This window comes from Nipponia nippon, unplaced genomic scaffold (genome assembly GCF_047370975.1).
Source record: "Nipponia nippon isolate SJK-2023a ecotype South Korea unplaced genomic scaffold, ASM4737097v1 scaffold_43, whole genome shotgun sequence".
Taxonomy (NCBI): domain Eukaryota; kingdom Metazoa; phylum Chordata; class Aves; order Pelecaniformes; family Threskiornithidae; genus Nipponia; species Nipponia nippon.
Window position 1 is genome coordinate 364,475 of NW_028262362.1, and position 22,534 is coordinate 387,008.

Genomic DNA, 22,534 nt, shown 5'->3' on the forward strand with positions numbered 1-22,534 from the left:
AACCGCATGCCTTAGTCCGTGCGATAAGGCCGCCCGTCCTGCTGCCTGAAACAAAGCTTGCTTCGCGCCCCCCAAATTCGGGTCCTGTCCAGTTGGAGGGAAGAGCCGCTTGGGCTGAGGGGTGCGTTTGCCTCGCTGGGTCCCGGAACAGAGGCTGCTCGGAGAAAAGCCTCCCACGGTGCCGCCTCCTTCTCCCAGGTGGAAACCTCGGCTGCGCATCTGAATTGTTAGAGTGGTGAAATTCAGTGCCTAGGATGCTCCGGCTGCTTATTAGGCTAGGAAGATCGAGTCCCGATTAAGGCCGACTGCTTTTTATTTTTCACTAGGCTTTTTTTTTTTTTTTTTTTTTTTTCTCTCCTCCCTGTTAAATGCGCTCCGAGATCTTGAACGGGCATTGCAGTCTTCTGCTTGTTTGTTTTCACTTGGCTTTGCACAAAAAAGGGTGCGAGTGGCTCTGCGAGGACGGCATGCGTTGTTAGGAGGCTCATTTGTACTGAGCTGCGTCTTCAGTTCGGGGTTTTCGGGCTCCCCTGCGCTACTCGTTCACGGCTCGAGTAAGAGCAGCTTACGATGTGCGCCTGCAGCGAGTCACCGGGCACGAAGCGGAGGCAGCTGCCAGCCGCGTCGCCCCGCGCCCGTTCCAGCCTCCCGCGCCCGTTCCAGCCTGCGGTACGCCTGGTGAGGTTCCCCCGAGCGAGGGCACCTCCGTCGGGGGCGCCGGCCCGCGAGCGGTCTCTCTATCGCACGGGAAACCGTCGGAAACCCGTACGGGAAAAGCACGGTCGTCCCAGCTGTGCTCTGCCTCCTGCCGTGGCCCTACCCTGTCGTCTTTTATGGGATTCCTCCCCAAAATGCCCTCCCGGGCTGCAGAGAAACTGTCCCACTGACGACCGCTGCTTTTTTTTTTGGTTCCCTTGCTGTTGTTTCTGTGTTGAGTGAGTAAGCGTTAACAAGCCGCCTGTCCTCTGCTCCGCCGCCCAGCAGAAAGCGTGGCGGTGACGCTGTTTTGGCTTCGGATAATGTTTTTCTTCGTAACAGGCTCCTCTGTCCTTGGGCTTTGTGCGTTCGTGTCTCTGGCTATCGGAGCGTTCCGCCTCGGCAGTCGGAGGGCAGACACAGCGTTAGGGCAGGTGCAGGCCGAGCACGGGGCTGCCTACAGCCGCTCCGAAAGCTCAAGGTCAAGCGGGCTGCAGCCGCCTCGCTGGTCGCGCGCCGCCGGCCCTGCCCGCGGCTTACCTGGCCGGTGGGAGGTTGTACAGCGGGTGAGAGGCCGGGAAGGGGGAGAGCGTTCTGCCCTGCTCCGACGCAAAGGTGCGAATAGGCTCTCGCTGGCGAGGTCCTGCTGCTCTGGCCCCGGCAGCAGAGCCCGGGAGCTGGTGGCCGCCTGGCCCTCGGCACCCTCGGGTCCAGATGCTCGCGGCCCCCGAGCAAGGGCCCGTTCTGCCTTTGGCCGAGAAAAAAGGCGCTTGAAAGCCGGAGCGAGCGCGTCTGGGCGCAGGCTGGGCCGCCGCGGTAAAAACCACCGCTCCGCGATGCAGCATCCCTTTCGGGTGACGTTCCCCTTTCGCTCATGTTACGGGAATCCTTCCCTGGAGTTCATTTCCCTCGTTGTGGGCACACTGTGAGCCAAACGCGTACGCGGTTTAGCGCAACAGCGTCCCATTGACCATGCTTTCAGAGTGGCCGTTGTTTATCAAGCGAGGGGTTTCCAGCTTGGTTTTTCTTCTCTCTCCAGCGCGGAGTAAAGTCTTGCAACTGAATGTCCCGTTTTCTGACTACTCGATGATAGCTGGTGGATTCTGCAGGTTCAAACCCACGGGCTGAAGGGAAGATGGAGCTCTGCGTATTTTACGTATTTCTCAACCTGTATGCAGCGTAAGTCCTTGGGGGATGGATGGAATACGGGTGACGAGAGGTGAGTGAATGGGAAACACCGAGATCTCAAGCTGAACATCTGTAGCTTGGCTCTGTGCGTGATACTGGCGACAGCGGGAAGGTCTTGACACAGACAGGCTCTGCCTGCGTCCCAGCTGGAAGAGAAATTCGGGTGGTGTGGGAACCAGAGGAAGACAGGAACGACAACAAGCACGTCCTTGCTGTTCGGTCTGCGCGTGCCGTAAGGCGGGCCGTACGGCACGAACGGCGTGAGCGATGCCGTCCCGTGTGCTCGGACGCGCGTCTTGGTTTCGTAATCCAGGTGCTGCGAGAGCGTCGCAAAAAGCTTCTTGGGGAACGAAGGGCTTTGGGATCCGTTTAGCTCCCGTCAAGCTGATGCGCACAACGTACCTTTTCATAACCTCGCCGAGCCGGTGCCGTCCGGGTGGACGGCGGCGAGGGCCTCTCTTCGCACGGTTGGGCTTCGTTCCAAAGCATTCCAGTCTCGTGCACGCGTATGAGAATGCTTTGAAAAAATGAATCCCTGAGCCCCTTCTGGTGGTGATGCCGTCATCGCTCTGCCGGTAGTTTTTAGAAGTTGCGGCGTAAGAAGTTCCCCGATTCCGCCCTCTCCTGCGACGCGCCTGAAAACGCCCCTCGAATGAGCGGCGAAGGCAGCGGCTGGAAGGCAGGTTGGCTGACGCCTTTGGCAACCAGCTCGAGATCAGCAGGAGCAGGTACAAGGTACTCGCTTGCTCTTGAGGCTGATAGCGCCGGAGAAATATTTAGCACGTAGGTGACGCTCGTAATCTTTAAAGCACTTCACAAACATTGGCTAATCCCGGAGCGCGGTTCTTGGTTGGCAACCGATCTGTCTTCCCTGGAGAGAGCAAACGCTGAAGGACGACGGGAAGTTGCAGCACGAGGCTGTGGCAGAGCTTGGGTTTCGATCTGATTTTTTTTTTTTGAAGCAGAATTCAAGCTCCGCTGCTGCTGTGGCCTGAAGCAGGTGAAAACTGGGCTGCGGGCTGGTCAGCACCGGCTTCTGATCCGCGCAGCACGAGGGAGAGGGGAGGAAGAGTTGGTTAACAGAGACCACGGCGATGAAGGCCTGGGAACGGTGGAAGTGACCTGGGAATTGCAAGACCCGCCTAACTTTTCCAGTTTTCTGGAGTTTCTGAGGTGCGTGAGGATGAAGGAAAGCAAACTGCCGGAGGCAGCTCAGCCCCGGGAAGCGTGCTTGGAAAGACAGCAGCTCTACACGTGCATCTTCAGCTGCGCGGTCGCCGCCGGCTGGCGGAGCGGAAGGGATGTGGAGCAGCGCAGAACGCCGTGGGCTCCCGCGATGCTAGCGTGAGGACAAACCACCACCACGATAACTTCAGGCGTCAGCAGTTTGTGTTCCAGGAGGCGGTTCGCTGCCAGCTTTTGAGTGACTCCTTAGGAGAAGGTGCCTAATGTAAGAGGGAACTTGTTTGTTGGCGTGGACACAAGTCAGCCTTTGATTCACTGGCTCCGTGACGGATGCTCTCTAGGGCCTTTGGAGTCAGACTGCCCACGTGGCCCTTCCTTCTCAGCCTGGGAAGGTTTCTGGCTGTCCGGGGCTGCGTCCGCGACCAGAGGACACGTGGAGAGGCTCAGCCTGAGATTTCATTTCAGTGAGAATTGCAGCCCGAGTTCCCGTGAGCTCTTGCTCTCTGCAGCTCTGATATACGTGCTTATAAATTCACCGAGGTGGGAATTTTGTCATTCGGCAAAGCTGCCTTGCGCACCTGCGATGCACCTTAGATCCGCATGTGGTAAAAAGCAAAAAAAGTCAGAAGTCTAATGAGAAGTTACCGGGGGAATATTCCGAGGCCGCTAACGTAGTTTTGGAAAACTTGTCCTTCGTTTCACGTGTCTGCGGAACGTACTTCCTCCGGCGAGTCCTTACGGTACGCAGCACAGAGGGTGGGTCGGCGGCCGAGGTGGCGGGCCGCTGTTTGCGCGGGTAGCAGCTAGGAGCCGGGCTCGGCCGCGGCAGCGTGTTCCGCAGCTCGTGGGGCGGTCGGAGAGGGTTGCTGGGCTGGGGCCGCTTCGATCCCCGCGGGGGCTGTTGATCGTCTCTGTCCTTTCACGTTGCCAGCCGGCAAGGTCCAGTGACTGCACCGAAGTCTTGCGTTACCGCTTCCTTGAGATGAACTTCACGCAGAAAATACCCGTTTCCTTTGTGATCCCCTTTCTTTCCTTCCCTGCGTTTGGTAGCTAAGGCATGGTAGCGAAAAGGCTAAAACCCGAATTAGTTCCAAACCTCCAAAACTGACGTATTTTGGGGCGTAAAGCTAACCTGTCCTTACGGCACGGCTTCGTTTTCGTCTTCCTCCGAAAGAGCCAAGATTCCTCGTGCGGCGTCAGACTTGCTTCTGTTTCAAAGGACTCGAACGGCGAGAGTTACGTTTTGCAGAGATTCGGGGTCGAGGAGGTGTGTTGCAAGTGGAAGCAGTTTGGAGCGTGTAGCTTCTAAGTATACTTGGAGTGAGAGAAGCTCAGTGTAACGGTTTGACTTCTGGCTCAAGTGTACGCGGTTTTTTCCTTATGGACAGAACGTGAAGGTGAGGAGAGCTGTAGGGCAGCCTTGTCAAAGCTGGTTAGTGTTCGGGCCCGGGAAGCGATGTGAATTTCTGGTCTGTAAATGAAATTTCCGAAGCTCGGAGTCCAAACTGCTGATTTCCAACAAGAGGCAACCTTGCTCGCGCCTGCGCCGCTCTCGCTCCGCGTGGCCCGTCCTGTTTTGAGGAAGGCGTCAACGGGCGACTTGCCGGTCATCCCCGTGAGGCGGCAATGCCACGTCCGATATCGGGGCCGCGCGGCGGCCGCGAGGGAGGTGATTCAGCGGGACGGCCGGGAAGGTGCTCGTTGCAGTGGTAAATATTTAATAAAGGCAGCGGCCCGTAGCGGTAGGTGTCCAGGCCGACGAGCCTTGTGCTCGATTTTTCCAGAGGGCCTCAGGTGATCCCAGGAACCTGCTGTTGGGTGGGAAGTGACGTGCCTGTATAGCTGCCGCGTCCGAGGAGCCCGGCCGTCGTGGCTGGCCGGGAAGGAGGATTCGGTTGGCGAGGCGGCTCCGTTCCGGCCTCACGCGTCGGCCGGCAGCGCTGCCCTGGCGCGGCAGCGGGGGGACGGAAGGGACCTGCCCGGGCATCTGCTGGCTTCCTTCTGATCCCACCCGGACGCGAGGGCCTGCTGGGTTGCTGTTGATCGGCCATTTCTCTTTGTGGCGAGGTAACGACTTACGTTCCGCTAGGCCTCTGTGGTCTTTAACGCATTCAATGCGGAGCCCCGGGCTTGAAAACTTTGAGAGGGAGAGCTACCGATGGTTTGGTAAGCTCCTAAATCCCCGAGCTCTTCGGTGTGTTCATCTCGTTGGTTTTGGGTGCTCTCCGTTTCCTCCCCCTTAAACCAGACTGAAGGAAACGTGCTGAAGAAAGCTCTCGTCCTGATAGAATGGAGAAATCTGGTGGCCAGCTCGGCAGGTCATTTCGTTGAAGTGGCAGCCGTGGGGAAATCCGCTTAGCGGTCGCTTTGCGCGCTGACGGCACGCTGCAGAGTTAACTCTCGGGTTAGCGGCTTTCTCCAAAGCGAGTGGAGACCCGAGCAGTTCCAAACCTGTCGGCCGCTGAAGGGGTCTCCTGTAGCCTGCGAAGCCGCCGCGTCGTTACCTCGGTTTTGGGCGATCGTGGGCGGGATGCTCTGAAAACCCAGGTTAGCGCCTGGGCTGAAGCTGCGGAGGCAGCACCGCCGGGTTCATCGGGCTTGGATCGAAAAGGTAACGGGTGAAACCTCCCGCCGTGCTCCTGGCACCGGGGGAAACGGCAAAGCGGCTGCGTAGGGTCTCGGAGCGCAGGAGCGTTGTGAACTGCGAGGGGGGGAAGGGGAAAGCGTTTCTTTGGCTTCCAGGATTTTTAGAGAGCAAAGTCAGCGTCTCGGAAGTTATTTGAAACCCTGACCGCTAGACGCTTGCCTTAAAAATAGAGAAGTAGCTGACTTTTTGCCAAACGATTGAGCTGCAGGACGTGTGGAGGAGGGAGGAGTTCGGCAGCAGAAACTCGGGCGATACCCGCGTGCTTGCTGGACGCAGATCTCCGGTTCGTGTCGAGACGCTTGTATGGGGGAGAGGTTTAACTGGCGGTGCGGGGCGGGCGGGGTTTCATCCTGCTCCGAATATTTTGGCTGCCATCTTCAGCCTTCACACGTAAGACGGTACTTGTCAACGCACCCGGTTTGTCTCGTTTGTTTATTTAAAAGCTGGCGTTTAAGGGTTTCCTCTCCTTTCCCAAGCCTCCTTAAGCAGAACGCTGTCGCGTGGCTTTGATTTGCTACGAGGAGAAAAACGGCATTACTTCTGCTCTTGAGCAGCTTGGCCCTTTCCTTCGGCACCCTGCCCTCGCGGGAAGAGCGAATCTGCACGCGGGGCGGCCGAGCCCGCTTTTGGCGCGTCCTCCACCGCGGAGCTCGCGGGCGGCTCGGCGGCGGCTCCCGAGGTCGTCCGTCGCAGGCGAGCGGCGGCGCCCCGTCGGTGAGCGAAAGGCAGACGGGGAGCTTTTACCGCGTTTACTGCGATGCCAGAGATGAGCCATCTCCTTGAGCCGCGGGGCAGCCCTGACTCCGGCTCCCGAGAGCGCCCTGCTCGCTAAGCTACAGGCCAACGAGGGAGGGGATGCTCTGCCTCCCTCCTGTTGAAACTGGGGTACTGTGTAGGAAGGAACGCAAGATTTGTATCATCAAAGGCCGAAAGCAAGAGAGAACGTGATTTTGTAGCCTGGCGATGGGGGAACTCCCCTGGGAGGGGATAGGCATCGGTTCCCATCTGTGCTCCAGGGACTGTTTACGTATTTTGTGTCGAGAACCGCTGGATAAAGCGCGTCTAGAGCTGCAGTCTCGCCAAGAAGCCAGCGAGTTTCTGAGGAGCAATCGGAGGGCGTGCTGGGCCGGCTAACTGCATTTCGCCGCCGTTGTGCCTTGCCGTGCTTGACCTGTCTCTTTAGACTCTCCTTTTTAGGACGGGGACCTTGGCTGTTTGCAGGTGACGGCGAGCCGCTGAGTTACTATAGCTTAGGGAGTTAATACATCTCCACTGCGAGCGTTAACCAGCCGCAGGAGCGCTGCCGGCCTTCTGCGAGGAAAGCACGACCTGTTTCTTTGGCCGCCTCCGGACAACCGAAGGCGTAGGGATAACGTAGTGTGTTAGACGACTTGTACCAGAAGAGGAGGTAGTTATCAGGAGCTACGAGGTGACGAAGGACACCAGTTTTGTTTAGATCGCGTGATTAAGAACCTTCCTTTCGCTTCTGACTTACTGCTTAAGTATCTAAATTGCTTAACGAGAAAGAGAGAGTAGTACGAAAAACTAGCAAGGTTTCCAGCAAAGCTTAAACCACAAGAAGTTTGTCAGAATCCTGGGGGGGGTGGGGGGGTGGGAATTCCGCTATGCATGTATTAGCAGAGAAGCCAAAAAGGGGAGGCACAGCTCAGAAGCCAGAGTAGCTCTTAATTTTTTCAGGCGTTGGTTTGTAAAAGGGGGAAAAAGGCAGGCCAGTCGATCCCTCAGCGAGGTGTACAGAACTAACTGCTTGCTCGCTATCAGGAGAAGAAGCTACAAGGGCGGTGGTGCGTAAAACAAGCCTCGTCCTGTAACGTTTGGCTTAGATAAAAGATATAAAGAGCATTCAGCAGCAACCTGCAGTTATTTAAAAGCGCTGGGTAGCTTCGCGAACCTTTTCCGTTCGGCTGCCTGGGCAGCCCGCTCGGTCGGGAAGGCGCGCTAGGGCGAAGAAGGACGCGCTACCCTGACGGCGCTAGGATACGTCCCAGTAAAGAAACCCGTGCGGGGCTTTGCGGCGCGCGAGCTTTGCTTCCGAAGCGTTCTTTCGGCTCGCGTCGAGACGTAGGCTCGGCGTGGACGCCGGGGCGCGGCAGGCTTTCTTGCGCAGAGCCGTCGGTCCCCGGGGCTGGCTGGTCGGTCCTCGCTCTTCGTGGCGAGCCCTCTCCCGAGGGAGACCCTGGTCGTCGGCAGACAGGCCGTAGCTGGGCGTTTACCGGGCGACGCCGGCTTTGGCGAGACCACCGGCAGGCTGTTGGGCAGGGAAGGTGTTTCGATGAGATGCGGCGTCTCCGTCGGCGGAGGGATGAACGTTTTACCAGGAGACGCTGTCGAGAAGGCTGTCGGCGCACGCGAAAGAGGAAGGGCCGGAGCCTCATCTAACCAGATCCGCTGGCTCAAAGGCTGTTCAGGAGCAAATTTTGCGACTGAGCTAGAGGCTAATTACAGCAATAGGTCTGCTGGCATTCACTAACGAATCAGAGTATCTTCGGATCTATCCGTACGCTCTCTTCACGGCGTTGCTTTTCGACAGACCTGAGTGCAATCGAGGCGGGGGGGGGGGTTTAGGAGGGTGCGTGGCACGGGAGGGATCCAGCTTGCCTCCCGTTGGGGTGAATTCGCCGCCTGCCTTCCAGACTCCCTGCAGAACGGCGCTGCGGAGAGCTGGGCCTGCGCGAGGAGGTGGCCTGCTTCTGCGCTGTTACGCTTTAGGTCGTAAAACGCGACGGGATCGTAAAGTCGAGTTGGAACGGGTAACTCCAAGGACTCGTTCCGTAACCCCTAGTAAAGAACGGGCCGTATGTAGGAGCGCTGTGGTGCTTAATCTTTGTAAATTCGTTTCCTTAAGCAGCCGCTGCAAAATCTCCGATCCGTAACAGTATATCCGCGCTTCTCGACCGTGGCTTCAGGAGCCTAGGGGAGGGTGTGCGTAACGCAGAGTTTATGCTGTTTTCCACCGAGACTTACACCGTTTTCTTTTCTTCTCCTTGGGTAAACAGCTACGGCGCTTCAACGAACCCTCCGTCAGCTCTTCGAGGCAGGGAATTTCTTGTAACGCTTGCAGCAGCGCGCGAGTCTGCCGCCGTGCTACGCGCGTCTTCGGCCACGGGAAGAGCGGGAGGGAGCTGACAACCTGCCTCAAATACCGTCCGCTTCGAGAGGCGGTGACTAGGAGGTGGCCCTGCTGCACAAAGACTCCGTGCGTTGGAGGTGGTTTAGGTCTTGCTTTTTATGACTCCTACCTGGTTGCTTTGCGCCGCAGCCGGTACGGTACCGACGCCGGTCATCCTCCTTTCGCCGCGCCTCTGCAGCGATGTGCAGCTGAAGCAGGGATGAGTACCGCTTTTTAAAGCAGCGTTACTCTGACCTTTTATGCTGGATGCGTAGATTGAACGTTTTAATCTCTCGATTTTTTTTTTTTTCCACGGCTTTGGGATGACTGTACGTTCCTGTCAAATGATTCATTCGATGAACACGACTTCTCTATGAACCAAAACATCTCTTCAGGTCCTCGGAGCAACAGGGATCTAAAGCACGAGCCCGGATGCGTTGCCGAACGCTCTGTTGGTGTTTCCCGCAGCTGAGCGCTGTGTGCAAACGGGTTGGAGCGTAAGGCTGCCCTTTTTCTCCCCCTACCAAGCGCGCTTCGTTCCCTCGCGTTCCATTTCAGCGACGCTGGAAAGCTTGTTTTCTTTCCTTCTCCCCAGAGGGACTAAGCAGAACGGTTTGCCTTCAGCTAGCCAGCTTCCCCTCGGACGGGCGAGAGCAGGAGTTCTCAAGTGCAGCGAGACGAACGTGGCGGAGGGAGGAGAGGAGAGCCCGACCGGAGAGACCGAGCAGAAGCTGTGACGTTCGGTCCTCGTCTTAGGCGCTGCTGTTCATTTTGCTCCGACGGCTCTTCGGCCGGCTCTCTGCTTGGGTTTCCACGGGCCGAGCACACAGGCCGGTTTTGCATTTGGCTGCGGGGCCGTGCTCGAGACTCTGCGTGACTGCCTGTGCGAATCCGCCATCGAGTACCGTTACGGCAGCTTGGTTTTGTCCCCCGGTAGCTGTTCTTTGCGCAGCGTTGCGGCCCGCAAAACGTGCTCCCCAGAAACGGGGCGCGTTCCGTACGAGCAGGCGCAGCTCGGTCTTACGGCTGCCCGGGTCGGAGCCCGCGTGGCGGTGGCCTGAGCGTGAGAGAGGACTGTGTCCTGGAAGGCTTGCTGGGAGATAATTCCAGGCTGCTCCTCAGGTCTTGCTAACGTGGGGCTTTCTTCCTCGGTTGTCGTAAAACTCCACTCGATGTACACCGTTTCTTCTTCCAGTTGCCCGTCTTGCTTCCTAGCCGCTGCGTCTTCCCGCTCACGGAGCACTATGCCAGCTCGCCGTCTGGTTGGCGGTTGTCTTTACGTGCACCCGTCGCCGCCTGCCGCCGTGATCCGCGCGCTGGTAAGCCGCGGTCCGTGAACTCCTTGCTCCCGAACGGTAAGCTGGAAAATGATTTCAGCTTGGCAGTGCTTTAACTAGCCTGTGCCCGTCGGTGGTTTTGAACTTCCAGCCTGCCGCGGGCGTTGCGTACGCAGCGACGAGCGTCGCTCGTGCTCCGCTCTTCTGGCGACGTTTAATTCCGTTACCTCCCCGGGCTCCAGGCGCCGCCGCGGCCGTTGCAGGTGAACTCTGGCTGCGTCGCTCCCGACAGCTGACCCTGGAGCCGTATGCACCCGCGTTAGGATGTGAAACGGTGCCGTTTGGACTTTAACTCCTCTTAACGCGACTTCACATTTTAAGCGTTTCCAAGTTGTTAATCCCGCTGGAACGACGGGTCTTGCTTTTGCAACGCCCTGGCGTAGGCAGGCCGTTCGTCTGACGCGATGGTGCGGCTAATTGCTTTATAGTCAGGTTTTACAGTTTGACCCGCGAGCCTGACGGTTGCGTCTGGGTGCGAGAGGAGGGATGCGACGCCTAACGAGTGGAAGCCGGAGCTTGCGAGAAACGCGTTTTTGTGGAGCCTCGCTGACGGGAGCGACCCGCTCCCTAGCGGGCCTGTGGTTTCTTTGGAAGGTGCAGGTACTGGCCCTAGCCCATCAGAGTCATCTCAGATGTCACTGCTACTTATTCTCTAAGGCCCTACCACGTTCCACGAGCAGGGCGAAGTTCTTGTTTTCCCTGAGGCAGCTGTCGCGTTTAAGGAATTTTCGGTACCTGCTAGAACAGAAACTCATTTTCATTTTGTACCTGAATCGTAGCAAGTCAAGCTCACGCGACCGAAGCTCGCTTGTGGAGAGAGAGCAGCACAGGTGCTTTTGCTGCCTGGTTCGAAAGCGGTTAGCTTAGGCGAACGGCGCTGGTTTACGCGCTCTGAACTAGAGGCTGGGGCGGCGGCGGGCCGCGTGCTGCAGGGTCGGGTAACTTTGCTTGGGAGGACGTTTCTTCGAGATTTTCGCGGCTGCTCCCGAGTCCCGTTGGCCCCGGTGGAGACGGAGCGACTTCGGTAAGGAAGGCGGATGCCGCTTTTCATACTCTTGGCCTTTTAAGAGCGTGAGTAACCCCTTGAAGCTGACGCTTCTAAACCTTCGGCCTGTGAAAGGAAGCCGAGCACGGTTGGCTCGGTGAGGAAGGGGAAGTTGTATTTCTGCTGAACACCGCGGTCTCAAATACCCTTACGCTTTGCGTGCTCTTCCATCCGTGCGGCAGACGCTCGGGAAGGACGCCCGTGCCGAAGGAGGTTTTCCTGGAAAGCCGGCGGCGGCTGCAGGAGCGGCGGCCCCGGCGCACGCTTGGCCTGCGCGGAAGCGAGGCTCCGCGCGGCGGATGCGAGCGCGCGCGCGAACGGGGCTGCCGAGAGCGGGTCGGCTTCCCGGCCTGCGTGCTCCCGTTCCGCGCTCTGAAACGGGGTAAAAAGTCGTCTTTAGGCACGGACGGTCTTCTCCTCTTTCCCCCGGCGGCTGACGTCTCCCTGCGCGCCGCTGCTGGGCTGAGCCGTGCTGGGATTGAACGGAAATGAGCCCGAGGTCTATTTTAGCCCTGTCTTTTGACCTCAGCTGGTTAGGGTTTTGATGTGCGGTTTTAAATTTACTTGGACGCGTCTAGGGGAGGAGAGATTAACTAGTCCGCGTGGACGCGGGTTTGTTGGGGTTTGCGGAGGTCGGGGGGCGGAGGGGGGGGACTAGCGGAGGACTGGCGTGTCGCCTTGGAGGCTTCTTCACTGCCCTGGATGCTTCTGGTGACGTCCTCTCTCTTCCCAAGACGAGGTGTTGCAGCTGAAACGCAAGCTCTCTCCCGCACTGAGGGCAGCGATGGTTGGTAGCGTTACCGGCCTTGCAGTCGGTAAAGAAGCTTTCTCTCGCCTGCATTTAAGAGGAGAAAAAAAATAATCCGCCTCGCGAGACGGTGCCTTTATTTTCTTGCTGCTGCGTTGCAAGTTAATAGAAATCTCATTTATCTGCTTCTGGTAACGTACGTCCCTGGAGAGCAAGGTCATCACAAGTGGTACAAACGAATGAATAAGGGAGCTGGGAAACGCGCTCCGCAGCTCCTGCAGGCGCGCTCATCTCGCGCCCTCCGTGTGTCAGGGGAGGCGGTGTTTGCGTCAGCGTGCCTTACGTAAGGATCTACGGCGTGATCGCTCCCCAGGTTGTGCGGGTCTTGGGAGGCTCCTGGGCAATGGGTTCGGCGTGCGCCCAGCAGAGAGCCGCCGAGCGCTCGTGGGCGGCTCCGCGGCCGCGTGGAAGGATTGCGTGTTGCGGAACCTCTGGGCAGCTCTAGATTTCTTTTCTTTTCGTTTTCTTTAACGCCACCGTTGTCTCTGGTGTTACAGCGTTTCGGGCATCTCGGACTTTTAGCGCGTGCCAGGTTAACAACGCTAAAGAGCGGAAGAACGCCGTTGACGTGTAAATTAGCCACCTGAGGCCAAGTAATCGGTATTTGGGCAAAAGGTTGGTATCAAGTGTGGATAAGCGAGGCGCTGTGTTTGGATTGCTACGCTTTTTCCACGCTTTCTTGTACGGCGGCCGTACGTATCTTGCCCGACGCCGGTAAGTCGCTCGTTAAATCAGCTTCCTACCTTTTTTCATCAGGCGCTTCAGAAACAGCGGCGCGTTTTGGAGATGCCTCGACCGACGCGCGTATCGTCGAACAAGCGGAATTACAAAACTAAGAGACTCGACGCAGAAGGCGGCCGCTTAGCCGTAGAATGCGGCCTCGTAAATAAAACCAGATCTCGCTCGAATCGCGTGAAGTCACGTTTCTTAAAACCAGGCCCGGTGTTTTCTCGCGGTTTTTGTGATTGAGCTAAAGCTTTCCGGGTTGGTTGGAGCGCTGGCAAAGGAGAATTTCAGAAATCCTTTTCAGGAGGAGATGCCTCCCAACGATCCCGATTGCTGCTCGGACCAGGTAGCGCTGGGCGCTCTGTGCTTAATTATTTGCAGGCCTTACGGCGTCTCCTGCGTTCAGGTTACCTGAGCTTAAATAAGCAGGATCCGGTGCAGGCTTTGCCGCGAATGCCGTTGTTTGGCGATCGTGTCCTGACGTCGGCCAGCCAGCACCAAGCGAGCTTGCGGCTGTTCCGCGGGCGCTGCTGGGCTTGACATTTACGCGGCGGTCTTGTGATCTTCCAGGTTTAGAAGGCAAGCAGCTGCTTTTACTGGACGGGTCATTCGATAGCCGTACGGCGCGAGCTCCTCGCTGAGGTCCCCTCCGACTGTACAGCGCAAAGGGGACGAGCGCTTTAAAGCGTTAGAGCTCAACAGCGTGCGAAAAAACTGCTGGCGCTGGACGGGGCGGGCTCGCTCCGGAACCGAGATCTTGCCCTCGAGCCGGGGCTCCAGTCGTGCTTACGATAAGAAAGTAATCGCTTCAAACCTTGCATCCGTACTCGAATCTCGTGGTGTTTTAGGGCTGCGCAGGAATACGAAAAAACTGCGTTCCGAGTGCCGTCGCGATGAGTAAAGGACTTGGGTAGAAGCGGCCTATATGGGAAAAGTTTCCTCCCCGGAAGGCGGCTGGCTGAGCCGTAGCCACGTAGGCTTGCCCGCGTCTTCTGTAACGTTCCCGGCTGCGGGAGACGGCCGTCCTGCGGTTTACGTCGCTCACGCCGAAGTTCTGGGGCGCGATGCTGAGCATTTGCCCTTTCTGGATCCCCCGGTACGCGTGCAAACTAGAAGATAACGGCTCCTTGCTCTTCCACCGCAGCGCTGAAAGCGAGCGCGGGAAGGCTGGCCGCCTTTCCCCGGGAGCTGCCGTGTACGAGGGCTGCGGAGGCCCTGCTGCTTCGCAGGTTAAACGCAAGAGCGTTTTTTCCCTTGCCCTCGGAATAATGCCGATGTGGGCACGATGCTTAAAATGGGAAACTGGAGTCCTGAAAACGCGCTTTCTGCGGGCTGGCGAGGGAGAGGTTTTATTTTTCTCTCGGATTCCAGGGTGCCGCGGGCTACGGAGGGGCGTTGTGAGAGGGACAGACGGGGCCTGCTCCGTTTGTTCGGCGGGCCTTGCTCGCAGAAGGCGGCAGGACGTACGGTTCCATACGTAGTACCTTTCTGCGCTGCCATTTTCGGTGAAGAGTTCTTTTAAAAAAAAAAAAAAAAAAAAAAAAAGTCTCGTAAGGAAAATCAAATCTTGACTTGGCAGCCTGTCTGTCTAATCTTGGGTAAATGCAGATGTGCATCCTGGAACCGTTTACTCCTGGTGGTGTTCAGGGCTACCAGAGCGACTGTTCGTTCCCACGTGTGGAGCATGGTTTCAGAAGGTAATTTAAACAAATGGAGTGCCGCTTCCAATTTTTCAGGCTTCTGGCTTAGGAGCCAAAACTCTTCTCCTGGCTCCAGCTTGCCCACCCCGGCTCTATCGGTTCCCACACCGTCCGCCAAGCTTGCGGAGAACCGTCTGCGGTCCCCTTCCCCTTCTGAGGAGGCAGAAATCCCTTGGCCGAGAGCGGCCGGAGCTTCGCTCGGACACGGAGCGAGGGCAGGGGCGCGCCGGCATCGCGCCGCCGGGCAGCCCGAGGGCGCCGGTCGGTGGGAAAGCCCCGGCCGGGTGGCTGCGCTGAGCTAACCCCCTTTGCCCGTCTTTCTGACGCCGCGGGGATTGCGCCGGCTTCCAGCCGCGCCTTCCGCTTTCGCCGTGGCCGGCCGACTTTGTTTTGCAAGAGCGGTTTCGCCGCGTAAGGGCGTTAACGAACGGCATCAGGCGCTAGGATGCGTTCTGCGGGGGGCAGCCGGGCGCTTCTGGTTGGCGCCGGGTGCTGCCAAGCAGAGCGTTGGTTCCTCCCGCTGCGCTTGGTGACCGAAAGCGCCCGTTCCCCGTGCGGCGTACGGCCAGCGAGAGCTCGCGGAAAATGCACGGCGCCTCTGCGTTTTGTGGCTGTTGGAGCTGGAGAGTGACCTTAGCGTACGGCGCTCTCGCTTCTACGTGCATCGTGCTGTACCGTCGCATCTGGGGTAGGAAAACCAGTTCAAGAGCTGGATCGGTTTGTTCTTGTGAAAGCAAATATTTTCAGTCTACGGAAAGGAAAATCGAAACGCGTTGTCCGCTTCCTGGTGCCGTCGCTACTGACCGGTTCGCTGTCGGAAGCAGGGAATGCAGCGCAATGGGAAAGCCGCCCTGCGTTTGCGCTGTGAAACGTCGCGCGTGGAAGGGGCCGGTCCTCGCCGCGCAGGGTCGCCCCCCCCCAAGACGCGCGGTCCTTCCCTAGGCGTTTGCAGCGATCCTCGACCCCCCCCCGCCTTCTCTTCTGCATCGCTGTTCTGCCCGACGATTCCTTGAGCTGTAGGTACTTGCCGTCTGCCCCTCGTGCTTTGTACGCCAGAAAAAGCTCGGATCCTGAAAATTCAGACGCGCGAAGCCGTGCGTTACAGACTTGCTTTAAGACCCCCAAACGCCTCTGTAGATTGGCTTTATTTGTTTGGGTTTTGTTTTCTCGCAGTTGCTGCACGTATGAAAGAGGCTTTGTCCTCTCTCGGGCCCTGAATTTCACGTGTACAAGGAGAGGCATTGAGTGAATTCCAGGCTGCGGCTTTGCTTCCACGTGCCCCGGCCGCGTTTACCTGTATTTAGTGCCCGGCTCTGACTCGGTGTTTACTCTTCAGTATTTAAACATTCCCTAGAAATTAAATCTTCTAAGAACGTTATTCTTCACACCAAGTGCCTGCAGAAGCCCAGTCGCGCGGCGCCTACGCTCGTGTATTGGCGGCTGTCTTACTCCCTCAGAACAGGATTTACGGTGGCAAAGCAAAGCAGCAGCCACAATTAGAATTTCGGTACTACGGCGCCCAAGTCCGCTTTCAAAATAGCGGCGTCTCCGTGCTCCAAAAATACTCCGTAGTCCCTCGCTTTAAGTTTTAGAGCTGGGGTGCAGCGACGGTTATTCGTCACGCGGGCGGGGACGGCGTTGGTGCTGAGGGCAGAAACCCCCCTCGAAACTCTCCGGCCGCCTGAGCCCTCGGCCGCTGCCCGTCTCTCCCGCTTTGGAGCCGAAGCTGCTGGCTTGCCGGACTAGAGTGACGCGTTCGATTGGCACAGGTGGAGCGGCGGCGGTACGGCCGTGACGTCCGCGGCTGCTCGTGATTCTTTCGGCCCTTCGCCGCCTGCTGCCGCCAGCCTGCGGTTAAGGGCTGCGGGCGATGCTGGGTAAGCGGTGGGTTGCTGGGGCGTTCAGCGGGAAGCCCCGGAGTTGCCCGGTCCTCACCCCCTCCTCAGAGGCGCGGTACGCTTCGGCTCGCAGGGGAAGGTGAATGAGCAGCACGAGCCCTGGCTTCCCGGTTGCGGTGACGGTTTGGTTCTCTCTTACCAGAGCGCGGGTGAGGAGGCTGTCCCCGCTTTGCCGGTAAAGCTGGAAATAAAATCTCCGCTCTCTCCCTTACGATAACCCTTGCTCGGGGCTCTTGCCTCTCTGCAGGCGAATGCTTACCTCCTCTGCTTCTTGAGCTGTCGGCGGGACTCCTCAGCTCATCCGCCTTCAGAAGGGGAAAACGTGCGTCGTGAGGGCTCTCGCTCGCTGCCCGAGCGGCGCGGGGAGGCATCGTGTGTTGTACAGCTGCGGGGTCCTCGAGGACGGGAGATCTGCAGCGGTGCCCTCCGTCTCCGAGGCTCCTTCCTCCGCGATGAAGCGGCAATCAGCGCCTGGCAGAGGCAGGAGCAGGAGCCGAAGCACGCCGGCCCCCGTGCGAGCCGGTTCCCCCGGGTGGCTTCGGCAGCCTTGTCTCGGTGCACGGCAGTTGTCCGTCGGGGCGCCGTTCTGCTCGGACCGTGCTGTGCCGTGCCTGCTCTGTCGCGTTTTGCCTTTGAAGTAGGTTTTCAGCTCCTGAGTGCGTTATCTGGGGGTTTAAGCCCTTTCTACCGGCGAGGGAAATCGGGTGCTATTGGCTGGAAGTAGGCTTCTCTGGCGTTGCGATTCGGTTCCGTACCAAAGTGAAAGGCGATTCTTTACAAAGTTGGTCCGTGCACGCAGTTACTGCTGCGGGAGATCTTCCGTCAAGCTTGCTTTGTTAATGAGACAAGTTTAAACCTTAGGCTGATCTCTGTGAGTTTTTTGGGGAGGAGGAAGCTTCCGAGAGCTGCCGGAGGCCGGTGCCGTGGTCCGACCTCGCCGGGGACTGTTAGTGGAAGTAGCTGCCAGGGTGGTTTTGTCCTCAGCAGGCTCTGAGCTGCTCGCTCGTCAGGAGCGAGGAAATTTCTGATTTTACTTAGGTATTCCCCCTAATCTTCCCCTGCAGCGCGTTGCTTTATTTTAAGCCAGGATTTACGATCAAACGCAAGTTGCCAACCGTGCTTTTGTAAACTCTGCTGAAAGCAGAGGGGTGGAGGCAGCCGGCCGTTCTCCCACCTGACAGGGGCTTTGGAGGGGTCCGGGGAAGATCAACGGCTTGCAAACATCGGACGAGCTGGGCTTTGACTCGGCTGTTCCCGTTGTGCCCTTAGAGGCTCTCGTTTTCAGCGGGGTCCCCGAGAAGGTCCCTCGCCGGGCAGGGCGACCGAGGGCAACGGGGGAGCGAGATCCCGGCCAGGCGGTGAATGGGCGGCGGCACCGCCGCGCTGCCCGCTCTCTTCCCAGCAGAGCATCTGCTGTGACCGGATTGAGGTTTTAAGGTCGCTACTTTTTAATATATCTAGTAAACGTCTTTCTGAGACAGCGCAAAGAATGCGGAAGAGATGGGGCGGGGGGCAGCTTTCCCGAAATCTGCGGTGCTACCACTGGCACAGTTGGGTTTGCTTCTACGGCAAAGCACGTGCAAGGTCAGGGCGAGGATGGGTCTATCCGGGGCTTGGATTGGGTTTTTCTTCTTGGTTGTTGAGAGTTAACGTGTCGGAGGCTGCGTCCCTCACAGTTTCGCTTTTGGCTTCTCTTCCTGAAAATTTCCACTTCATTTCCTAAGAGTCTGGGAGCGAGGGGTGGTGATGCTCTGGAACCCTTGCGGAGTCTGCAAACGCTCTTTTGTGTCAGCCGGGGATGGAGGCAGCCACGGTTGTTTTCAGGCCCAGGGGAGCGTGGAACGGATCTTCCTGGCAGTAACGTTAGCCCTCCCTAAATCAGCTAAGTGGGGGATTTTTAATTAACTGAAGGAGCGGAGATAGTCGGTAGAGGCAATGGTTTCGAGAAGAAAATTGCTTTCTTCTGTATTCTGGCGACCGCAGTGAAAAACTGTGACGTTTTAGGGCTAAGAATTTGTCTTGCATTGGTTTGATCGTTTCCGTTCTTTTCTGAGCCACCCGCAGACTAAAGTTAGCGGGTTTTGCAGGCGCGTAGTAAGCGTGTTATTGACGGAGACATCTTTGAGAGGCAAACTGCGGCCTTTCGAGGCCTGTTCGGAGCAGGCCGCGGTTGACCTGAGCCGTCAGCGAGTCCGCCGCAGAGGTGCCGTGGCTGTCCGCCCCTCGCCGCGGGCTCCGGGCCCGATCCGCAGGCCGGCTTTGCCGGCGCGAACGTTTGCCGTCGCTTGGGTCTCCCCGCCGGCGGTGTGCGCACCTGGCGCCGCCCGGGGGCTGCAAACCGGCCTTCGTTATTTAAGACCCTACGTGTCGGTGCCTCCGCGTCCGCGCAAATACCGGGCCCTTTTGAGCAGAACGACAACGCTGGCGTTGTGCTGCAAGTCCTTTTGGCACAGCCGTTACGGTTCTGCCTCGCCAGCCGATGACCTGATCCGGAGAAATCTTTGCTGGGCTGCGCTGCGACGTGAGAAGTCTTTCTGTGATTTGGGCTTTAATCGGCTCAGATGCTTCATCAGTTGTTAAAGCTCAGCCTGTAGACGTTTGGGAATATTTCGGGGGGGGGGCGGGGGGGGGGGAGAGGATGAGGATGAGCGGTCCGGAGAAAAACCGAGGTCTAATATCTGGCATAGAAGGTGAGAAATGCTGAGCCCTCGCGGTGCTTTTTATCTTCAAATTGCTGTACCTTTCCCAGAGGCGGGCGTCTTCTCTCGGCCGGTCTGTGCTGGCTCGGCCGTGGCACCGGCACTCCGCTGCTGCCTGCGTTTTTTTGCAAAGAAGAGGACCGCTCCCGGAGCGAACGCTTACACGGGCAGGAGAAGTGGCCCAAATGAAAGCAGATGTCGACCGGGTCGGCTGCCACTGCGAACGCATTAGTGCTGACGGCTAGTACAGTCTTGCAGAGCGGTGGATATTCATCATAAATGCACGCGTGTGCTGCCCTCGGCATTTAAAACACGGTCTCGCGGAGGAGCCTGGGAGCCTCCGTCTCCGGACGTAGCGAGCGGCTGGTGCGTCTCGTGCTCAGCCCTAAGAAAGCGCCTTTGCGAGACGGCTTGTGACGGGGCCGCTGCTTGTTTGTTCCCATAGAAACTGCCGTCTAATCACGGCAAACCTAGAAGGGCTGTTGCTGGAAACGCAGCGTCTAAAAATTTCTGAATGCATCATCTAGATCTGGCATTTTGCTTTAACCTTCGCTTTCCTGTCAAAATGGCGGTCCCTTCCCGCTCAGCGTACTCCAGGTCCCGTAGCGTTAGTGCACGTGGCACCTTGAAAAATAATCGCAGAAATAAACGCGAGGCGGTCGCCTTCTGATCGCGATCTTAAGCGCGCTGGGTGAGGGAGCAGCGTTTCCTTGCCGAAACCGAGCGGGGAAGGAGCTCGGCCCCTGGGAGCGCCCTGCCCCTGCCCGTACCCGCCGAGAGCAACGCGGGCTGCGCCCGGCGTCGGCGCGCTCTGCCGCCGCCGGGTCCCCGGCGCAGCGCGTTCGGCGGCGGCGCGGGAGCTGCGGGCCGTTTGAGGAGCGCTCCTGGCTGGCGGGGGGACCCCGAGGACGACTTTTTGCCGCTCGGCCGTCGCCGGGTTGTAGCGGTACCACGGGGTAGCTCCCTTCTCTGCGAGCGCGCGTTGCGGCATTGGCTATGGCTTTTGGTTTGTTTGGAAGATCCAGGTAGATTTGCTTCGGCATAGAAAAGATGTAACGCTTACGGGCTTGGGAAGATACCCGTGCGAGTTGGTATCTCGGAGCCCAGAATACCGCGTTCCCGAATGGACTCCGGCCTGCGAAGCGGAATAGTGATTTGTTCCATCTTATCTGTCGCTTTAGATTTTCTCTGATGCCGTTGTGATCCCAACGTGACGTTGAACGTCCTTACAGCCGCCTTTTTCAACCGGGAGCTGTCGTGCTTCTGCGTATAACTGCACACAATATAACTCCGTATTAAAGCACAGGGTGCGTGCTGGCCCTGCTGCCGAACCTGGCCTCCTCCCTGGAACGTGGGCATAATTCGGTGTAACGGCTCAGCACGGGGCCGCTGCCGCCGAGGCTGCGGCAAGGCAAAGGGAGCGGGCCGCCGAGGCCGAGCGAAAGGGATCGTTATATGGGATGACAGATTCCTCTGGAGGTCGGTGCTGTTTGCAGAAGGGAAGCCAAGACATCAGTGCTTAATGCCTTCCAGAAGTCCTCTGCTTTAACCCTTAAGGAGCCCCGGGAACGAAACCGAAAACCGGTGCAAAGGCTCCCTGTGGCTCTGCTGCGCGTCCTGGCACGGCGCCAGTTATTTTTCCCGACTGCAGCTTACGGCTTGCGCTGGCAATAGGATTTCTCGTGTCGCGTGCAAGACCGATGAGCCGAACCAGAGCTGCTCCTGCTGCCTGCCCGTTGCTCTCGTTAAAAAACAGCCAGCTGCTCTGTACTTGTTGAGGCCCCCGTGGCTGCGCACCGGTGCGGGCCGCTCGGCGCGCGCCTCGGACGCGAGCAGGGTTAAGGTGCTCCCTCTTCTCGCTGGAGACCCCTCGGTCCGAGCAGCGATCTTTGCGGTCTAAGTGTTGCTTAGACATGCTCGGAACCAGAAGTACGTCGTGCTTCTTAACGCTTCGCTTCGTGCGCGCCGTCTGCTAACTTTCCGTACTTCCGAGCTTTTGCTTTTCAATAATTGGATCCCCTCGCGTCCCGGTCTGAGGCCAGCTTCAAGCTGCGTACCTGCAGCGCGCTGGTTTCCCTCGCCGCTTGCATTTTTAGGTCAGGGCTGAATTAGAGCGAAATGACGATCCAGGGGAACTTGCAGTAACGCGTAAAACCCGCTTGCTCTAATATCCGAGCCGTTTTGTGAAGACCAGTGTTTGAGACGAGTCTTTCCCCGAGACCCTGGAAGGTGGGCTGCGCGTCTCGGTCCTCCTCTGCTCCCGGCCGGGGTCTCTGCCGCGCAGCAAGCGCGGCTTCGTTTCGCAGCAGGCGGACCCGCGGCCGCTGCCGTACGGCATTCTTGCTGCGTAGCCCGCTGCGACGGATTTCTTCCTGCGTGCGACGACGTTTCCAAAACTCTGCTGCTAAGCAACTCGGTCCGAGAGTCTAGCGTTGCTCTAAGGCAGCGCCGGCGAGTAACAGCCCGGTATGGCTTCCTCCCGCTCCGCTGGCTGCAGGCGAGCGCCTTGGCAATGTGAGGACCAGGCTCCTCGGAGCGCGGGTGATCTTGAACCCGGGCTCTGGCCGCTGAAATGAGCTTGGCCCTGTTAGTTGGTGTGCTTGCTGCTTCAGCTGCCGCTCGGTTCTGGGCAGAGCGAGGGTAAATCAGTTGCAACGGAAGAGTTTGCACTCGGGCTTTTGGGAGATGCTCTTACTTCGGCGTGACGTGCGTTAATAAAGCTTCGCTGATTGGGCACGGGCGGGCTCTTCAGTTTTAGCAATACTGGCTCTTTGACAGCCGCTTCACGTCTTAAAATGGCAATCTCGGCAGATGTTGGGAGTCAAATGTCTGAATGGCGGTCAGTTAGGAAGCGCAACTAACGGCTCCTGTCATAATATTGACAAACGGGTAGTAAAGGTGTTGGTAAACTGAATCTTGTTTTTCTTGAACGCTTAGGCTGCGGCGCAAGCTTGAGGCCGACCAGCTGGCTGTGCCGGGCGCCGTGCCCCATTCCCGTCCGTGCCCCGGCCCCGTCCGTGCCCCATCCCTGTCCGTGCCCCGGCCCTCGGCCGGAGGCAGCTGTCAGAGGGGTGGGAGCGGAGGGGCTGGAAGAAGGAACCACGAAAGGTGTTCACGTGTGGAAGAGCCCAAAAGACAAAGTTGATAGCTTTAGTCGTAGGTGATCCGACACGCTTCTCCGTACGGATTCTATTTTCTCATTCCTTCACTGGGCTTTTCAGAGGGACTGTGAGGTAGGGACAAATTAACAACTCCGCGTTTGAAAAAAAAAAAAAAAAAAACAAACCGTACCAGCATTTTAAATACAAGCGACAACGTGAAACGCTTCGGCAGAGTCAGGAGTGAAACGCTTCGGCAGAGTCAGGAACGCAGTTTTCGGAAGAAACCTGGAACGACCGCGGCCGTGTGGGATGGCGACGTCCTTTCTGCTTCAGCTCCCCTGGGTGACCGTGTGCCAGGGCGCGGGATTGAACTC

General features: G+C 58.1%; 1 protein-coding gene across 6 annotated transcripts in view; it reads left to right on the top strand.

The window, feature by feature from the left end:
• Positions 1–22,534, top strand: part of SIK3 (SIK family kinase 3) — an 88,597-nt gene that overhangs the window by 15,151 nt on the left and 50,912 nt on the right. Inside the window, exon 1 of one of the 6 annotated variants that reach the window (XM_087778301.1) lies at positions 1,903–3,809. The exons of 4 other annotated variants lie outside the window; for them this stretch is intronic. The gene's annotated coding sequence lies outside the window, so the exon portion shown is untranslated. Of the gene's footprint in view, positions 1–1,902; positions 3,810–7,703; positions 7,725–22,534 lie in introns of those variants that run through there. One more of the 6 variants, XM_087778302.1, reaches the window with a different exon arrangement.